Raw genomic sequence first — 19,453 nt, 5'->3', positions numbered from 1 at the left:
GTATGACAGTTAGAAATTAGACTGTACAGAAATGGAAACTGAACTACAGGTAGCCCTAATACGCATTAAATGCAGTCACGCTATGCTGATGTTGTTAACATTAACAATTTGAAAACAAATTATAATTTGCATGGTTTGACGTGATATGATAAGCGATCGTTAGATTTAATCATCGCAATTTAGCCTACTGCAAAGCTTTTTTCCCCTTAGTTGATCAGAACAAAAGTGGTTGTTATCTACGTACTTGATCAGACTTGTTTTTTTCCGGTGAAAATTCTTATGTTGGTCAGACTTTCAAAAAGTATAATCTGTGATTCTGAATGACAGTATCCACACCACACGGTGACTGACAGCCGTACATTCTCCTCCAAAACTTTGGATTCCTCTGCGCTGTGTCTTGCCGAGGCACAAATTACGTAAAGTTGATAATTCCGCGAATAACTGCAATTGCAGATTTCGAACAGAGATGGCGACAAAGATGAAAAACTATGGACTGCACTGCAGCTTTAATTTTGTTTTTCCTTTTAGTCTAAAGAACAGCACATTCATTCTACCTCTCATGATCAAACAATTGTACAAATACAAAGAAATACATTTCTATTTTTGCATTAAAACACCTGTCCAGAACAACTGTTATGGCCTTTACAAACCGCAGAACACACAACATTTTAATGCTTTGAGGGTTATTTGAGGTAAATCTAGGAATTATCTCTGATAATGCTTTTCAATTTAGTTTGGTATACTATTTTGTCATATTTCCAGTAAACATTTATTTCCTACCCTTTCATTTCCTGTTTTAGAGTTGTGAATGGCTTAAACATTTATAAAGGGCAGTCATATGCTGTACATTATTCTGCTGTGAAAATATTTTGTCCAATCAAAAAGTTCAACAAACACGCATTAGGAAGCTTAATATATTCCAGGATATGAAAATGTATTTTCATCAGCAGTGTTCTGCCAGAGCTCTGCTAGCTTCTTTAACTCAACAGACATTTCTAGGTAAACTGAGACATGAAGAAATCTGTAAGCGTGTGTAGGTGTAAAGCATCACTCCGAGCACAGCATGACTCTTTGAAACATGTCCCACAGAAAATCATCATTCTTACCATAAAACTTTACCTCAAGGCAAAAACACATTTGTGAGACAGCGAGATAAGACTTGACTCAAGTGATCTCTTTTAAGAAATCCAAACCCTCCAACTCTGTTTTAAATATGAAAATGGAGATGATGTAACTTGTAAAGTGATGATTAGGCTTTAAAGTGATATAAGCTTTAGGATGTGGTTCTGGGCAAGGCAAGTCTTAAAGAAATTAACAAACCCTATACCAAAATGTATTTAAAAATATATTTCACACTTGGTACAAATCCATAAATTTTTTTTTTACAGACATATCTTTTGATTTACTGATATAAATATTATAAGTAAACTTTATTTTGAGTACATATTTATTGCACAATGCAAATTTCTTAATATTTATCCCAAAATGTGGTTTTTTTTTTAATATCACTATTAGTAAGGATAATATAATCACTTTAAATTCAAGATATCAAGATATTTAAAGTGTACCTAAATTATACATGCAATAGTTCCAGTTTAGCACAATCAAATATACTTAAGTATATCTTTAGTTGGACCTTAGCACTACTTCCAGATAGCTAAAGTGCATTAAGTACAAAATGAGTTGTTCCAGTTTAGGAGACTTTAAGTATACCAATTTAGTATACCAATTGCAGGGTATTTATATTAAGTACATACATATGTAAATGTATTTGTAATATTCTTAGAATAAGATAAATGTATTTCAAATACATTTTGGTATATTCATTTTCACTAGGGGATGCCTGTGAATGAATTGTATACACACACACACGTATATTATGTTGGTAAATGTCTGTATATAAACCACCCCATAAATCACATAGAACTGTAACGAATGTCCACTGAAGGCAAGCTTGAGGAACTCATGTGCATTTTATTAACATAAACATAGAAAAAATATACAATTATAAACAAAGACTTGGCTTGAACCATGAACTAAATTTAAACAAAAACTTAAACTCACTAGCAGTATTTACATGAGTAAAGCTAGACAAAAGTCAAGGGGAACATGAGGGCTATTTATAAACAAGGACTAATCCCAAAACAAGGAACACTTGAGAACAATGAAACAATGAACCACTGAGTAAACAGGATACATGACCAGAACAACCAATGAGAACATGAAACATTTACAAGGGGAGCACATGGCAGGATAATATGTGGAGCAAGGGAAGTATGTGACAAACAGGAAGCCTCTGGAGGATCTGTAGCGGTCGACGTGGCAGCCATGACGGCCGTAGACTCCGGCATGGCTGCCATGACGTGACAAGCCTGGCATGGCAGGCATGATATGCTGAGGTTCTGGTTTGGTGGCCATGATGTGACGAGCCTCAGGCTTGGCGGCCATGTCGCGATGAGGCTGAGGCTTGGTAGCCATGTCGTAATGAGGCTCAGGCTTGGTGGTCATTGGTATGGGGGCCACAACATTAAGAAATGTTGGGTGAGCAGCCCTTATGTGTCTCGTATTGGCCTGTTTAGATAAACCATCCATGGAACAAACAAAACAAGATCTAAACATTTATAAAAGAACACATATTAGACAGACACTTGATATTTAATCTTATTAGATGTTTATGCATTTTATATATTTTACTTTCAATAAAACATTTGCAATGGGTTAATGCAGGGGTCTCCACACTCGGTCCTGGAGGGCCACTGTCCTGCAGAGTTTAGCTCCAACCCCAAATAAACACACCTGAACCAGCTAATCAGTGTTTTACTAGGGCCTTGTAAGACACTGATTAGCTGGTTCAGGTGTGTTTATTTGGGGTTGGAGCTAAACTCTGCAGGACAGTGGCCCTCCAGGACCGAGTGTGGAGACCCCTGGGTTAATGAAAGGTGTTATGCATGTTTGGCCTGAATTTTTGTTGCCATTAGACTGTTCTGACCAGCACGGGTCACCAGCATGTGCCGTTTCAAACGTTTTGAAACAGTGAATCATTTTGCGAAGGAATTGGTTCAGTTAATTGGTTAGAACGTTGTTTCTCCAATGACTTTGACTGAACTGGAACAAAATCATAAACTCACCAACAGTGGTCACATTGCACAAAGCTAGACACAAGACAATGTTAACATGAGGGCTATTTATACACAAGGACTAATCACTAAACAAGGAATACCTGAAAACCATCAAAGCATTGGACCAATGAGAAGACAGGACACATGACCAGAACAACCAACGAGAACATGACACATTCACAAGGAGAGCACATGGCAGGATATGACATGGGAAGATTTATATTTGGAAAATTAATGCAACAAAGTGATTTCACTTGATTTACAGAGCTGCTCTTGAGAGGTGATATGCAGTAATCAAACAGTAATTGGTGTATATTTTCATTCAATTAGCAGGCAGAATACGCAGACAAGGAGCTGTAAATGGGTAGACCAGAAGAAAGATGAATGACCAGACAGGAGGGAAGAAATTACAGTATATTAACATTAGCCATATGGTACATAACAGCTTGGATAATCAGTGTGGAGAGGGGCCTTACTGCCCTCTGACTGCTGCTGGCCCCTAGACAAGTCACTTGTTTAAACACAATGAATCACAATTTGTGACAGAACATCCACGGCCCCGGGATCCTCTGATTTCTTAATTAGTGCTTGTACAGTGAAGGATCTCATTTTCAACACAGATCTTAAAATATAAACATCAATTTGTGGGTGTAGGATCAAATTAATGTAAGCAAAATAATAACCTTGTAGGCATACTTTGTAGGGCAACATTACTTCAAATACCAGTGAACCATCATCGCATTAGTGTCAGCATGATCAAACACACAAACCTTCTTCCCTGAGTGCTTAATAAACAGGCATAATTAATTATCTCTCTGTATGCGAATAATAACAAGGAATTAAAAGACATCCTCTGGTTTAAGCACTACCTGAGCAGAAGGGATCTGATTCAGATTAGCTGTTGAATTTAGATGAATTTACTGACAAATTCTTAATCCAATAATATGACATGCTGTTTCCTAATATGGTATGATAATTCTTCATTACTGCTTCTTACAAGTTTTACAGGATTACACTGTAATTAATCTACTGCCGATATGTTTGCTAAGCAAATTGTCTTTAAAGCACATCCCTCTAACACATGCAAAAAGCATAATGCCAGATAGATATAACTGGAATCTAAAATGGAAGTAGAAATATGACCAAGAAGTAATACTTTTGAAAGGCCCAAAGTGCCCTTGTCTAAATTGACATGGATATAAACACATCGTTCCAGCTATTCATGTGTGGTTTATTCTTTCTCCTTCACCAAACTCTCCTTGTCTTTTCGCAGTCCCCTGATAGAGTGAACAAAGTTCCCTGCCTTGGCTTGAAGACAGAGACCTTTGTCCTGAGATAAGGCCATCAGCACAAACAGTCCCACAGGCAGCACTGACTTGTCCCATCACTGCGCAGCTTGAGACATCCCGAGTTCGCTGTGGAGGGACTGTAGGGATCAGCCAAGCATCTGGTTAAGAGTTAGGAGAACTGGCATCAGTGACAGCTTATCGGACTGTGACATCTGAACTGCGCTCAGCACGAAATTGTCGAATGCCAGGGATGACATTATCTGGGTTTCAGCATGCTTTCCCTTGCCTGTAGCATCTGATGACATTGTCAGCGCAGGTGACCAATCAGCGGCACAGTAACCAAGGAAGAAGACATCAGACGGCATCAGCAGCATCAATTCCTCAGGATCGCTTAATTCTTTTAACAAGCAACAACCTAACTGTCAGAGCAAAATAAATCAACATTAGGTAAATCGGTGTCATTTTTTGCAAATAAAAACGTTATTTATAAAACAGCATTGCCTCTGAGCAACGCTGGATTCTCAAATCTGTAGTTTGTATTACATTCAGAATGAAAACCATGTTTTTGGATGAATGTAATATAAATCTACATTTCTTTCAAGCACCAGTATAGTGTGTTATTTAAATTCGGATCAAAACTGTCACAATTAGTTTGACCATAACCCAATTGTTTTATTCCTGCCACTTTGTTTCAAAAAGCACTGAAAAACTAGACACAGTCTGACACTTCAGATTTTCATTTAGATAATAGCATCCCATCTGGATCCTGCCACGCCTTCTGTCACTCTCAGTCCTCCCATCCAACCTCCTTATCAATTACAAAGCCACTTTTAAGTCCCAGTTAATAGGATGTTAATGCATTATTGGGTCTGAGGGTGATGTGCTATTGAAGGGAGAGATGGACATTATTGCCCTTGAGCACAATCTTGGACCAAGACAAGATCTGCATTTTAATATTAGCAGATGAGAGGAGATTATTTAAAAGTAGCAGTATGCACTTTTTTATCTTTGTGTGTGTCAACATGTTCACAACGTGGGGCTGTATTTTTGTCATTGATCAGTTTTGTCATTTCCAATATAAACACATATGAGTGTGAAAAGCAATGATATGTGCACAACATATTCATCATATATTTATGTAATATCAACAGTCATTTGTTGTCCGCAGTGATAGCACCTTATTCATGTTGTATGAGGCAAATACCATCTCCTTATCCAGGGAACAAAATCTCTTTATCTTTGTACTGTAAATTGAAGTAGTAGATGCAAGACAAGGTTACTTATAGTGATAACACAACTCAATACAAAATATAATTGTAACCTCAAGGCATAGACAAGTAATGCTGAGTTCATTTTCTTTTTAGAACTTGTACAAAGTTATGAGTTTGTATTTTGAAGTGTTGTATATGAGCAAAATGTGAACAAAGCACCAGTGTCTATGAAACGCAACTGACACTGGTAGGTCACATGATAGCGACAACATGGCGGATGTAGTACGTCCGGATTACATTCATATTACACTCATTCATACTATATAGAACATACTTTTTTAACGGCCTCAAAGTAAGTTCAAATTCAAATGTAGTACTTACTCAAATAGTACGCGATTTCGGAAATTCTGAAAAATGTAATTATATTATAGTAGATGTTCCCTTTCGTTCAGTCACTACGACGTAACGTTAGTGACTAACGAATGGGGGTTTTGCTTAGAAGCCAATCATCTTCGAGAATTTAACAATGCCCAATGGCAGTGCCAATGCCATGGGCATGTGGAATTTGCAATATTTATATAAGGAAGTTTGGAATTTCGTGGGTATATAAGGAAGTACGCTGGCAACACCGCATTATGTTTCTGCTTTGGAGCCAAGAGCATCTCTTCAATCCTGCAAGCCTGAATTCTGAAGTCCTCTCTTCAGTCTTCGAGATGGGCGGTTCTCCAGGGTGTTGGTGTGACGGCGCATTCCAGCGATCTCACATTGCCTGCCTGCTGATCTGTGCAGTGATCTGCAACAGCTGTATGTGTTTTCCCTGGGCGCTTCGGCACTCTGCAGAGCTTTCCTCTCACAAAAAGAGCTTGCGCGTGGCACGTCTTTTTCAAGACATTAACAGCCATATTATCTCGGGAAGCCAGGAGCCTCGGTCTGGTGTGGAACTCTGCCCTGTCACGAGTGCTCGTGGTTGCGCGATTGGGTTTTGGGGGAGGCACCTGACAGCTCTTGGGCCCCGCCCCCAATGCCTTTTTCTCCTGAGGTGCATGAGGAGATCACGCGGTCCCGGAAGTCCCCGTGCTTCCCGTGACCGTTCGGTGGCCTCCTCCGCCTTCTCTGCCCTCGATGGGGCTGTGGCCTAGGGTACACTGGGGTCCCCCCCCCCACTGTTGAACACTCTGTTGCGCACTACGGTGTCCAGGGAGGGCTCCGACGTGGCATGGCTATCCTAGCGCCCTCCCAAAGCCTGTGGGCTCGTCTACTTCGGTGGCGTGGTCCTGCAGAGCTACGAGGCAGGCTTTGCACATGAAGCCCTCACTTCATTGTACCCTAGAAAACCGGTGGGTTACGGTCAATCCTGGATCTGCCCGACCTGAACCGATCCCTTCACAGGCTTCCATTCGGGATTTTGGCAGCGAACGCCTTCTTGAATGCGTTCATCCAGTAGATTGGTTTGCTGCGATCGACCTGAAGGGCGCCTACTTCCATGTCTCCTACCTCGACACAGACCGTTCCTACGGTTTGCTTAGAGGGGCAGACATTTCAGTAAGCGCTCCTCCCATTCGGCCTAGCTCTGTCCCCTCGTGACTTCACGAAGTCTATCGAGGCAGCCCTTGCGCCGCTCAGGCAGCACGGGGTTCGCATCCTGAACTGCGACTGGCTCACACTGAGCCACTCTCGAGAGCAGGGTGCGAACACAGAGTCCTAGTGCTCCAGCACTTAGCCCGTCTGGGCCTTCGGGTCAACTGGGAGAAGAGCAAACTCTGCCCCGTGCAGAGGATCTCTTTTCTCGGTATGGTTTTCAACTCGGTCGCCATGTGCGTGCAGCTTACCAGCGAGCGCGCACAGTCACTGCTGGCTTGCCTCCGTTAAATCGAGAGCAAGAGTGCGGTTCTACTGAAGTCATTACAGAGGCTCCTGGGGCATATGGCATCTGCAGCCGTGGATTGCTTCAGATTGCTTCATATGAGACCGCTTCAGCACTGGCTTCGTGATCGAGGCCTGCAGACCATCACCCCATGGTCAAACCTCAGTTTTAGGGGGCCGGTGGGCCCTTAGAATGAGTTTCCAGGCATTTTGTTGTATCAACAGATGCCTCCACCACGGCCTGGGGTGCCATGTGCAATGGACGTGCTGCCGTGGGCTCCTGGACAGGACCCCTCCTGCATGTCAGTTGTCTCGAGTTGCTGGCAGTCTCAAGTTGCTGGGTTCGCCCTGCACAGCTTCCAAACATTGCTGAAGGGTCAACATGTACTAGTCCGGTCAGACTACACAGTCGGTAGCGTACATCAACCACCAGGCTGGTCTACGCTCCCGCCGTATGTCTCAACTCGCCCGCCATCTCGTTCTATGGAGTCAGAAGCATCTGAGGTCCCTTCGTGCTGTCCATATCCCAGGAGAACTGAACCGTGCAGCCCACGAGCTCGCGGTCTCAGCCACTTCCTGGAGTATGGAGACTCCATCCCCGGTCAGTCCAGCTGATTGGGAACAGTTCGGCGACTCACAGTAGTTCTTTTGCCTCCCACGACTCTTCCCACTGCAGCCTGTTTTATTCCCTGACCGAGGGCACGCTCGGCACAGATGCACTGGCGCACAGCTGGCTGTGGGGCCTATGCAAATATGTGTTCCCCCAGTGAGCCTTCTTGCACAGCTATTGTGCAAAGTCAGGGAGGACACGGAGCAGGTCCTTCTGGTCGCCCCATATTGGCACGGCCGGACCTGGTTCCCCGAACTCTTACTCCTTGCGACAGCCCCTCCCTGGCCTATTCCTCTTATGAAGGACCTCCTCACTAAGAGACGGGGCACCCTATGGCACCCGCATTCCAATCTTTGTAACCTCCACATGTGGCTCCTGGATGGGACATGGCAGGTTTGAGTACCCTACCATCTCTGGTGGTGGCTACCATCACTTCCGATAGGGCAGAGTCTACACGACACGCCTATGCGTTGAAGTAGAACCTCTTCGTCACCTGGTGGTAAAAAAAGGTAAGTCAGCACAACCTGGTCATCAGGTTCCGGAGGGGAGCAAGGAGACTAAATCCTCCTCGCTCTCCCCTCGTACCCTCTTGGGACCTCTCAGTAGTCTTAGATGCTCTGCAGAGGCCTCCCCTTGAGCCTTTGTGGTCAGTCGATCTTAAGTTCTTGTCAATGAAGACAGCGCTCCTGACCGCATCGGCCTCCATCAAGAGGGTAGGGGACCTGTAGGTATTTTCGGTTGACGAAGCGTGCCTGGAGTTCGGGCCGGCCTACTATCACGGATATGTGCCCAAGGTTCCCACCACTCCATTCAGGGACCAGGTGGTGAACCTGCAAGCGCTGCCCTTGGAGGAGGCAGACCCAGCCTTGGCACTGCTCTGTCCAGTACGCGCTCTCCACGCTTACGTACGACAGGACGCAGTTTTCAGGACCTCAGACCAGCTCTTGTCTGTTATGGTGGAGAGTGGAAGGGAAGGGCTCTCTCAAAGCAAAGGCTGTCTCACTGGATAGTGGACACCAAACACATTCGCCAGATTCTACAATCTCCGGGTGGAGCCTGTGTCCGACAATTTACTCGCCTCTAGTGGCCTCTAGTAATGGACTAGGCTCAGGTGTCTTCACTTGCTCGCCATTCCACTCCTCAGACTGGATACGTGCGATATTTTCCTCAGGTGAGCTTTCCTGAAGCCCTGAGCTCCTCCAGAACTGTTTACGCCGACACCAGTAGGTCTGCCCTCTCTGAGCCCAGACCCTCGTGTCCGGCCAGGTGCCCCGTGTGCATGGTTTCCCTCCGGCGACCCCCACACGTGTTTTCCACTGTAAGCCTCCTTGAGCAGGTGTCTTTCCCTTGCCAAGCCCCTTGCATCCTGGGGTTAAAAATCCACCTTCGGCTGGTACCCCAGAGTTCTCCATATGCAGCCCTTAGCGGGTCATATGTGTATTCTCTAAGTCCTCCCTACGGGTAGGCATTTTGGCATATCTCCACCTGGAATATGCTTCCCAGTGTACCTTGGTATTTCTGTGATAAGTGGGAGTCCTTCGTCCGTACTAGTCTTACGATAGGGCACTCGCACTTACACAGGGCACTGGAAGACAGCTGAGTGGCGTCATTGTATTGGGACCTCCATTCGTTAGTCACTAACGTTACGTCGTAGTGACTGAACGAAAGGGAACGTCTCGGTTACGGATGTAACCCTCGTTCCCTGAGGAGGGAACGGAGACGTAACGTCCCTCTGCCTTGTCCGCTGTACCGCTGGACAGCCGGGAGTTCAGTTTTAGATCCTCAGCAGGTAACATAATGCGATGTTGCCAGTGTACTTCCTTATATACCCACACGGTGGGGCGGAGTTACGCATGCAAATTCAGCATGTCCATGGCATTGGCATTGCCATTGGGCGTTGTTAAATTCTCGAAGAGGATTGGCTTCTAAGCAAAACCCCCATTCGTTAGTCACTAACGTTACGTTTTACCAGTCCCTAATTTTAGATAGGCTCCCAACAGGAGAAACCATCTCTTTTTTTTCAGTCACAAACCTTTGGGGTTGTTTTATACTCACCTGGGCTTTATTTATTTAATAAAAAACAGTAATATTGTGAAATAATATTACAATTTAAAATGATCTGTTTTGATATATTTTAAAATATAATTTATTTAAAACAGATTTTAAACAGAGATTTGTTTATAACAATGTCAGTCTGTGACTTTTGATCAATTTAACACATCCATGCTGAATAAAAGTATTAATTTCTTTCAAACAAATAAACAAAAGATACATACATAGCCTACATCTTACTGACCTAAACATTTGAATGCTATAGTGTATGATTAATATCCAGAAAATATGAACCAAAGATGGCAGCATCGGAGCTGCATGCAGCAGTATTGCCATTAAGATGAATGAGAATGCTAAGGGAAAACTCCCTCCAGGTATTATGGATTGATCACAATGGTCCAGGAGGATGTCATCTCTACCCACTATCTCCCTCTTTGATTGTATTAACCAATCAAATGTGATGTCATATCTGTCCCCTCTTTCATGACCAAATTCAATAACTTTCTTCTTCCAGCTACTAATCAATACCGAAAAAGTCGATTGATTAAAATGTATTTAGTCCTCTGAGATATATGATTCATCATATTTTAGATGGAAAGGTTACACAATCAAAAAATGAAAGGCCTTCATTAGGTCTGAGGATGATGGAATGAGAAAATCGATGAATCGCATGGAGGAGGCTTAAGATACTTATTGCATATTCAAAGCAGCATTGACCTGATTCTCATTCTCATTTTTCTCTGAAGTGCCAGTGAACCAAGGGTCATTCATTTTCATCCCCGCTACAGTAGCATTTTGTGGAGAAAGGCATATCCCCATTAGAGTCCTCATGTAGGCATTGTAAAGCGCTTTTGAAGTGGAAGTTCAACACTGGAAATCCTCACATCACTCGGAATCTAAAGAGACAGGCGGATTAATTGCTTTGGCAGTGACGCTATCATTGGAAACTCTCTCTGGGTGAGTGTGGGTACACAACTGACCAGACATGGCACTTGTCATAAAATGCCTGGGACATAATCCCCCTCTCAAAGAGCCGGTGTCCAGCTGTGCGAAAAGAATACATGAGTGGAGAGCTGGGTCTGATGCAAGGGGTCAGTGGTCGTCTGTCAGCTTTTAATGTGCTGTTAGCAGTTCAGGAGCAACGGCAGGATACAAGGGACTTAATATGTCTCAGTGGCCTGTGCTCTGAATGTGGCTCTCCCATCCTTCCCTCTGGGATTACTTCTCTTAGAGATAAACTCTCTTTATGTCACAACCAAAGGACAGGAAGTTCAGCCTTGCCTTGGGCGAGGAACATGTTCAGGCCCACTTTTGCAAGCCTGGGTTGAATAGATACAGTAATACAAGCTGCAGCATTGTGGATCTTACATAGGTGGAGGGTGAACCAATTCCAGGGTAAGGCTAAGGAGATGTGCTTCCTCTTTAAAAACACATTTAAATAGATTTCATTGAAATAGTTTCTAAGTTACGTGTCACTGCACAACCTACACATCCCAGCATACATATTCCTGATAAATTATTTGTAATTAAAGCGTCTCCATTCACAAACCATTGTTAATTTGAACAGAGAAGCAAACATACTGTATGCAGGATTTGGCATGCCAGAAAGCACACAAAGAACACTCCCTTTATAACCACTAAACACTGTCACTCATCTTAGTTCAGCGCAATCTCACAAAGTTCTGTTATAATCAGTGAATCTCATTTTTATACAGTTGTTTGTTATAATGAGAGGATTTATGAGCGTGCAGAACTCAGAATCCAACGGCAGAGTTTTTGTTCAGTGCTAACTTAAACACATTTTGATTGGCCAACAGCTATGGTTAAAACCCATTATATTAAACCCTTTCGTAGAGTACAAACACAGATACTCTTAAGTCCCCTTTTGTCTAGGGGTGGCAGGAGAGTAACATATGTTGTTGAAAAGGAAAGAAAACATGTCCCCATTAGGGATGGCTCGATACCACAATTTTTGCTTCGGTACAGTACCACAATCTAATACCGAAGTACCGATATTAAATCGATACCATGGCATACAGGGTTTGTATTTTGGCGCAGGTATTGCGCACAATTTTACTCACTCTCGCACGTTTGGGATTTATGAAGAGGGTAATTACTGCAAATGTTTATTATTAAATTAATCAACAAAGATTATTACATCAAATCAGGCATTTGGAAACTTTCTTGTGAGAAGTAATTTCAGCAATACTGCGCGTCTCCCTGCTCTAGCTCTCAAAATTTGTACATGTACTTTAAAAGCAATCTGCACGCTCAGATTCAACACTTTCGCAGTCGTTTCGGGAGAGCTGACGGAAAGCACTTGCCCACATCTTTTTAAACCTTGCCAATTTGAACATGCAAGGGATTTTATAGCATTTCTTAATACAAGGTACGGGAGCTCTTTGAGAGAGTTTTCTTTGCGCTCATACCAACAACAAACACACAAGCCTAAAGAGCTCGCGAGCATTCCAAATTAATTTGTTTTTCCTTAGTCAAATACACACAAAATTGTCAAAATGTCCATCTTTAATGAGTAGTCACATAAACACAGTTGGTTATGTGTTTCGTGAATGTAAATAGTGCAATAGTAGCTTATGCGTGCAAATATTATGAAATCTAAACATCATTGGTTGAAATCAAACGCTGGAGATTTCGTAATATTTAAACTATATGATCTTATGTATGTGCATTGATCAGTGTTAAAAGAAAATAAATGTCTAAATTATGCACTCACCTGTTGATTAATGTCAATTAAGAATAGGGTTGATAACAGTAAAAGTGACTCAAAGAAATCACGATAAGATACTTCAAGCTTCAGGAGGGGGGATTAAAGCCAAAATAACAAACAAGTGTGAACTACCTGGAAGTAAGGGAATCGAATGAACCTAAACAACAAATATCTTCCCTGACTACCTTACTATCCCAAAAACAGGAGAAAAGCTGGGGTTAGTAAAAACAAAAGTGGAACCCACCTCCCTACTTTGTCATCAAACAACAACGGGGCACACCAAGCTTTATGTCACTACAGTACATGCAACACAGGCTTTCTTAAAGTAGCATTAAGGCTCAACATATAGGCTACAACATTCAGCAAAGTCTGGGAAAGCAGACAGGCCATGCTCTCTCAGGTGAACAGGTGGTTCTCTCTGTTTAATAGTGATGTTCGGTTTGTGAACAAATCTTTCTTTTGAGCTGGTTCTCAGCAAGTAACCAGTGGAGCTGGTTCCCTAATCGGACTGAATCGAACTTTAGTTCCGGTTTGATGAAGCAAGACACTTGCTCAACCAGACCAAGCTCAATTTAAGATTGAACATTGGTCTGGGGAGTCTGCTATGTATTTTCTACTGCACAAGAGGCGTGATCAATAAGCATAAATTAAATTACTCTGTACGCAATTGGATAGTCCCTCAACCAATCAGACCACAAGAGGCGTGATAAACGAGCATAATTCAAATGAATCTGTATGCAATTGGATAGTCCTTCAACTAATCAGACCAGAAGACGCGTGATAAACGAGCATAATTCAAATGAATCTGTATGCAATTGGATAGTCCTTCAACCAATCAGACTACAAGAGGCGTGAACAACAGGCAATGACCCATCGCTTCTCTATCCGTCATCGTGTTAAACCCGCCAATAGCGTGCCAGGTGGATAAGCCCGTCTGTGATTGGTTCCCGCAAAAGTGTAACAGAAGCAGAAGAAATTAATGTACAGGTTTCCAGACTGAGTTGCAGGGCGAAATCAAATCGCTGGCAGACCAGGCTGGGTTTACTCAGTCTAGCAAGACGCAAAAGCCGAAGTTCTGGAAATATGCTTATTATGACTATTAAATACATTTTATTAAAACCTGCAAAAACCTTTCTGTCGAGAGATTTAAATTTTATTGTGCATGCAAATTTATTTTAAATCAACGAGTTTATAAGGACAATAAACAAGGAGTCGATAAGACTGGTTTAGTACTGTAGACATAAGGAACATATCCGCGTTTGTTGATCAGTGCCTGTAATGTGTGCTGTAGTTTCCGCAAATTTCAGTCGATAAATAAATGAACTGCACCATTAAACAACACCATTAACTTAAGTGAATGAAAGGCAATAATAAGCAAAATGCACTCACTCAATATGCATTGACACAGATTACTTTATTTTAATGTTTCCTTGATATAACATGACACTGAGAAATGCATAAAAAGCATAAAAGAAATGCTTGCATGATGACGTCAGGAACCTATGAACCAGCTTTTTGAACCAATTCCTTGAGCTGAACTGTCCGAAAAGATCTGGTTCGCGGAAATTAATCGGACTTTGCATCAATACTGTTTAAATGGAAATCCTCTCCACAAACTCTGATGGGGAACAGGTTGCATCAATTAGGCTCCTATAAGGGCCCTGTCCAAAATGGCACCCTAAACCCTTGCGGTCTTCCAATGAGTCTGCACTTTCATGACGTAACGCAGCTTTGACTGTCAGGAAGAAGTCTGCTGCAGAGTTCACATCAGTGTGGGCTCTGCAAAAGTGCACATCGAGGGCGCATATCGACCGCAAAGAGGTCGCTCGCGAGCACCCTTCTGAGATCTAAAATGACAAATGGGACATACGGTCTTGTGGACTTAAAGGACACGTGCACTCGGCAGCCATTGTAAGTACACAAGACAGAAAGTGCGAAAAGTGTGCCATTTGGGACTGGGCCAAGGACAGGGAGAAACAGAGGAGACCAGGCAAAAACTAAATCTCCCAGCAGGCTGTTGGCCAGCAGGGAAACATAAGCGCACACACATTAAAGACAAAAAATTAACAACAATAAATTACATACGTCCTGGAAAGTAACAATACACACTAGATTGTTTGCCAAATATGGTTTGCCAATATGCTATTATTATGGAGAAAACTGATGCTAGACCAGCAATTATGGGCTGCTTTTCCTTCTAAAAGCAATCAGAAGCATCAGGAAGCAGTGGTTTGAGTGAAAAAGGAGAAGTCTTGCCCAGCCTTACAAGCCCTCTGCCTATGGTATCCTTCATGTCATGTAACAGTTTATTTATATATATATATATATATATATATATATATATATATATATATATATATATATATATATATATATATATATATATATATATATATACACTCACCTAAAGGATTATTAGGAACAGCTGTTCAATTTCTCATTAATTCAATTATCTTATCAACCAATCACATGGCAGTTGCTTCAATGCATTTAGGGGTGTGGTCCTGGTCAAGACAATCTCCTGAACTCCAAACTGAATGTCAGAATGGGAAAGAAAGGTGATTTAAGCAATTTTGAGCGTGGCATGGTTGTTGGTGCCAGACGGGCCGCTCTGAGTATTTCACAATCTGCTCAGTTACTGGGATTTTCACGCACAACCATTTCTAGGGTTTACAAAGAATGGTGTGAAAAGGGAAAAACATCCAGTGTGCGGCAGTCCTGTGGGCGAAAATGCCTTGTTGATGCTAGAGGTCAGAGGAGAATGGGCCGACTGATTCAAGCTGATAGAAGAGCAACTTTGACTGAAATAACCACTCGTTACAACCGAGGTATGCAGCAAAGCATTTGTGAAGCCACAACTCGCACAACCTTGAGGCGGATGGGCTACAACAGCAGAAGACCCCACCGGGTACCACTCATCTCCACTACAAATAGGAAAAAGAGGCTACAATTTGCACAAGCTCACCAAAATTGGACAGTTGAAGACTGGAAAAATGTTGCCTGGTCTGATGAGTCTCGATTTCTGTTGAGACATTCAGATGGTAGAGTCAGAATTTGGCGTAAACAGAATGAGAACATGGATCCATCATGCCTTGTTACCACTGTGCAGGCTGGTGGTGGTGGTGTAATGGTGTGGGGGATGTTTTCTTGGCACACTTTAGGCCCCTTAGTGCCAATTGGGCATTGTTTAAATGCCACGGCCTACCTGAGCATTGTTTCTGACCATGTCCATCCCTTTATGACCACCATGTACACATCCTCTAGCTACTTCCAACAGGATTATGCACAAAGCTTGAATCATTTCAAATTGGTTTCTTGAACATGACAATGAGTTCACTGTACTAAAATGGCCCCCACAGTCACCAGATCTCAACCCAATAGAGCATCTTTGGGATGTGGTGGAACGGGAGCTTCGTGTCCTGGATGTGCATCCCACAAATCTCCATCAACTGCAAGATGCTATCCTATCAATATGGGCCAACATTTCTAAAGAATGCTTTCAGCACCTTGTTGAATCAATGCCACGTAGAATTAAGGCAGTTCTGAAGGCGAAAGGGGGTCAAACACAAAATTAGTATGGTGTTCCTAATAATCTTTTAGGTGAGTGTATATATATATATATATATATATATATATATATATATATATATATATATATATATATATATACTGTATATATTTAAAAAAAAATATATATTTTTATATATAACTTGCCTCTATCTGGATACATTGTTGGTCCTGTTTTCTAGAAACGTTTGCTATTGCTGTCTACCTGAACAATTAAAGATCTAGTTGGAACTCTATGTCCCTTTCTAATGAAACTAATAAGCAGCCTTGTGGAAACAGCAAATGTCAGGAGGGACACAGCGTATACAGTATGGAGAACGCCCGAGCCAAACTGCATACTCATAGATTGAAAATGTCAATAGAGTTTATTTTCAGTTGACAGAGAAGGAAATGCAGCCTCAAATAGCTCAGGCTCAATTGCAGGCAAACCGCATCACATTGATCAAAGCTGATGCCGTGGCAACAGCAGGCAGTAAAATCAGACGTACTTACTGGATTTATTAAAATGGGCTGTGAAAACTTGACAAGCTGTAACCCAGTCAGTGTAGACAAACAGGAACATACAAATGGGATTGCTTCAGAAAAATTCATGGAAACAGTCTTTTGTAATAGCCAGGAGTATGCAAATCCAATCTGTAAATGCAAAAGAGTAATGTTTGGGTAACACCATGGTAGTACGTGAAAGACGAAATGAAAAAAAAAAATCTGCCTTGAGGTCTCATTTAAAGTTGCTTGGCGAATTTTCACTAGCAAAATACAGTTATTCAAAAAAGAATTCATGTAATCAGGATTTTTCTCAGTCTCAGGTCACACGAATTTGCTGTGTTGACCAACAGAAAACTGTTTGTTTGAAACAGACTTCTGTGTGCATTGCGTTTTATACCTCTATACTATTGATAATAGACATTGGCCTGCAAAATGTTGGTGAAATTTTGCTACTGTGGTCGCAGCTCACATTTGCACATTTTGACCGCAGAATCCAGGCATTTCAATAGGAATCCATGCAACCAGACATTTTTGCATGAGGTTGAACGTTTTATCAAAACAGATTTTACAACAGGTTCGAATTGGTCGTGCAAATTCACAATGACCAAAAGAAAGCAACTTGGTTTGAAAGTAACTTCAAATTGAGCCACATTCAAAAGCTGTTCTTGTCACAGACACGTCAGGTTCCACCCTCCACCAATCACAGCGCACTCCTTCCCCAGAGTACTGATCACCATCACCTGCACCTCATCACCACACTTATCACCAGCACTATAAGACTCACAACCACACAGCACTCCACGTCTGGTCTCGTTCGCATATACTACTGGCTATGCTTACCTCAAGGACTCCTCTACAGAGATCTACATGTCCCCAGCGTGTCTCCCTCCTTCCGTGTTCCTTGTCTGCTGTGTGGGTGTGTTCCTGTCCGTCCTTCAGTTCTCCAGTGATCTCCAGGCTCCAGCATCCGTTCATCTACAAAACAAAAGACAGTAACTCTCTCTCTCGTATCACCTTCAAATCTACCAACAACCGGTTTACTCACCTGTTCCACAACATCTGCTCTACTGTGGTCTAATAAACACTCTCACCTGTTTACATCTGTGTCTGCCTCCTGTCTACTTGTAACAGTTCTAAAATAATCTATTATTTTGCTGCTGCATCTGTGAGATCTTTGTAGAAAAATGTATATTTGTTTTCAATAGATTCTTATATTATAAAAGGGCCCCATGAATCCGGCTAAGTTGTCTCAATAAACTACGGCTTCCATATTGCTATACTAGAAACCAGCTACCCTTTTCAGATCACAGAAACCAGTTTAAGATTTTCCACAAAAAAAACCTGGTGGTCTCTTTCATGCAGAGACCACCAGTGTATTCTTTTAAACAGGTGCACCACGTACTTTTTTTTTTTTTTTTTTTTGGTGAATTAGATAATTTATCAATAACAAGGCCCCACTTTATATTAGGTGGTACTATGTACTTACATCAAAAAATAAGTACAATTTCTTTACTGTCTTCATATCGTGTTGCAAAACACCTTTGCTGATATTGAGGTGGGATACGGGTAGAGTTAGGGACAGGTGTGGGGGTATGGGTAAGTTTAAGGGTAGGGTTAAGTGTAAGGGAAATGTCAACTGTGTAATTACAAATGTAACTACAGAAATTAATTACAGACGTAATCACAAGCAGGTATTTTAAAAAATGTAAGTACAATGTAAAAACATGTAGCCTATGTACACAATAAGTGCATTGTATCAAATTATTAATTAAAATGTTGGTACATAGTAGTTAAGGCCACCTAATATAAAGTGGGTCCATTATTCTTCTTATTATTATTATTCCAAAACATCGAAAACAAATACAAATACCTTCAGGAGAACATTAAGAAGCATTCAAAAAACATATATGTAAATACAAGACAGAAGTCATGATAAGCATAGGCCTATATGAAGAGGATAAGGTATCATACAATTCCTATAAAGAAACAATGATAACAAGGAAGTACTAATTAAAGCTGCAGTCCGTAACTTTTTTTTGGTTTAACATTATCAAAAATCTGAGCAATCCAATTTTTGAGCAAGTACACAACAAGCCAGTATTCAAAACGATCTCCTTACCTTAGCCCCATTCACAACGGTGATCTTATAATAATGTGTTATAATTAGAGTGGTATGGTGGATTTCCGCTGGAATTTCAAGCATGTCTTTGCGTCATTACATCACGCCTGTATACATAAAGAAAGAGTCCGGCTAGTAGTAGTAATGCACATGAGGAGCATGTTCTTCAGTGGATCATTTATAGCCTTTTCTCACAGCAGCTGGAGTAATTCAACTTACCATTTTGATGGCGGATTGTAATCTAGAAAGTCCCAAATGACAATCATCAGTGACAACTGATTCACCCGTAGTCAAAAGCCAAAGATTAGACTGTACAGAAATTGAAATCTACCGCTAATAAACACTTAATAAACTTAGTCACGCAATACTAATGCTATTATTAACATTAACAATTTGAGAACAAAGTATA

The sequence above is a fragment of the Gobio gobio genome (genome assembly GCF_949357685.1).
Source record: "Gobio gobio genome assembly, chromosome: 2".
NCBI lineage: Eukaryota > Metazoa > Chordata > Actinopteri > Cypriniformes > Gobionidae > Gobio > Gobio gobio.
Note: the sequence above shows the minus strand (reverse complement) of the source record.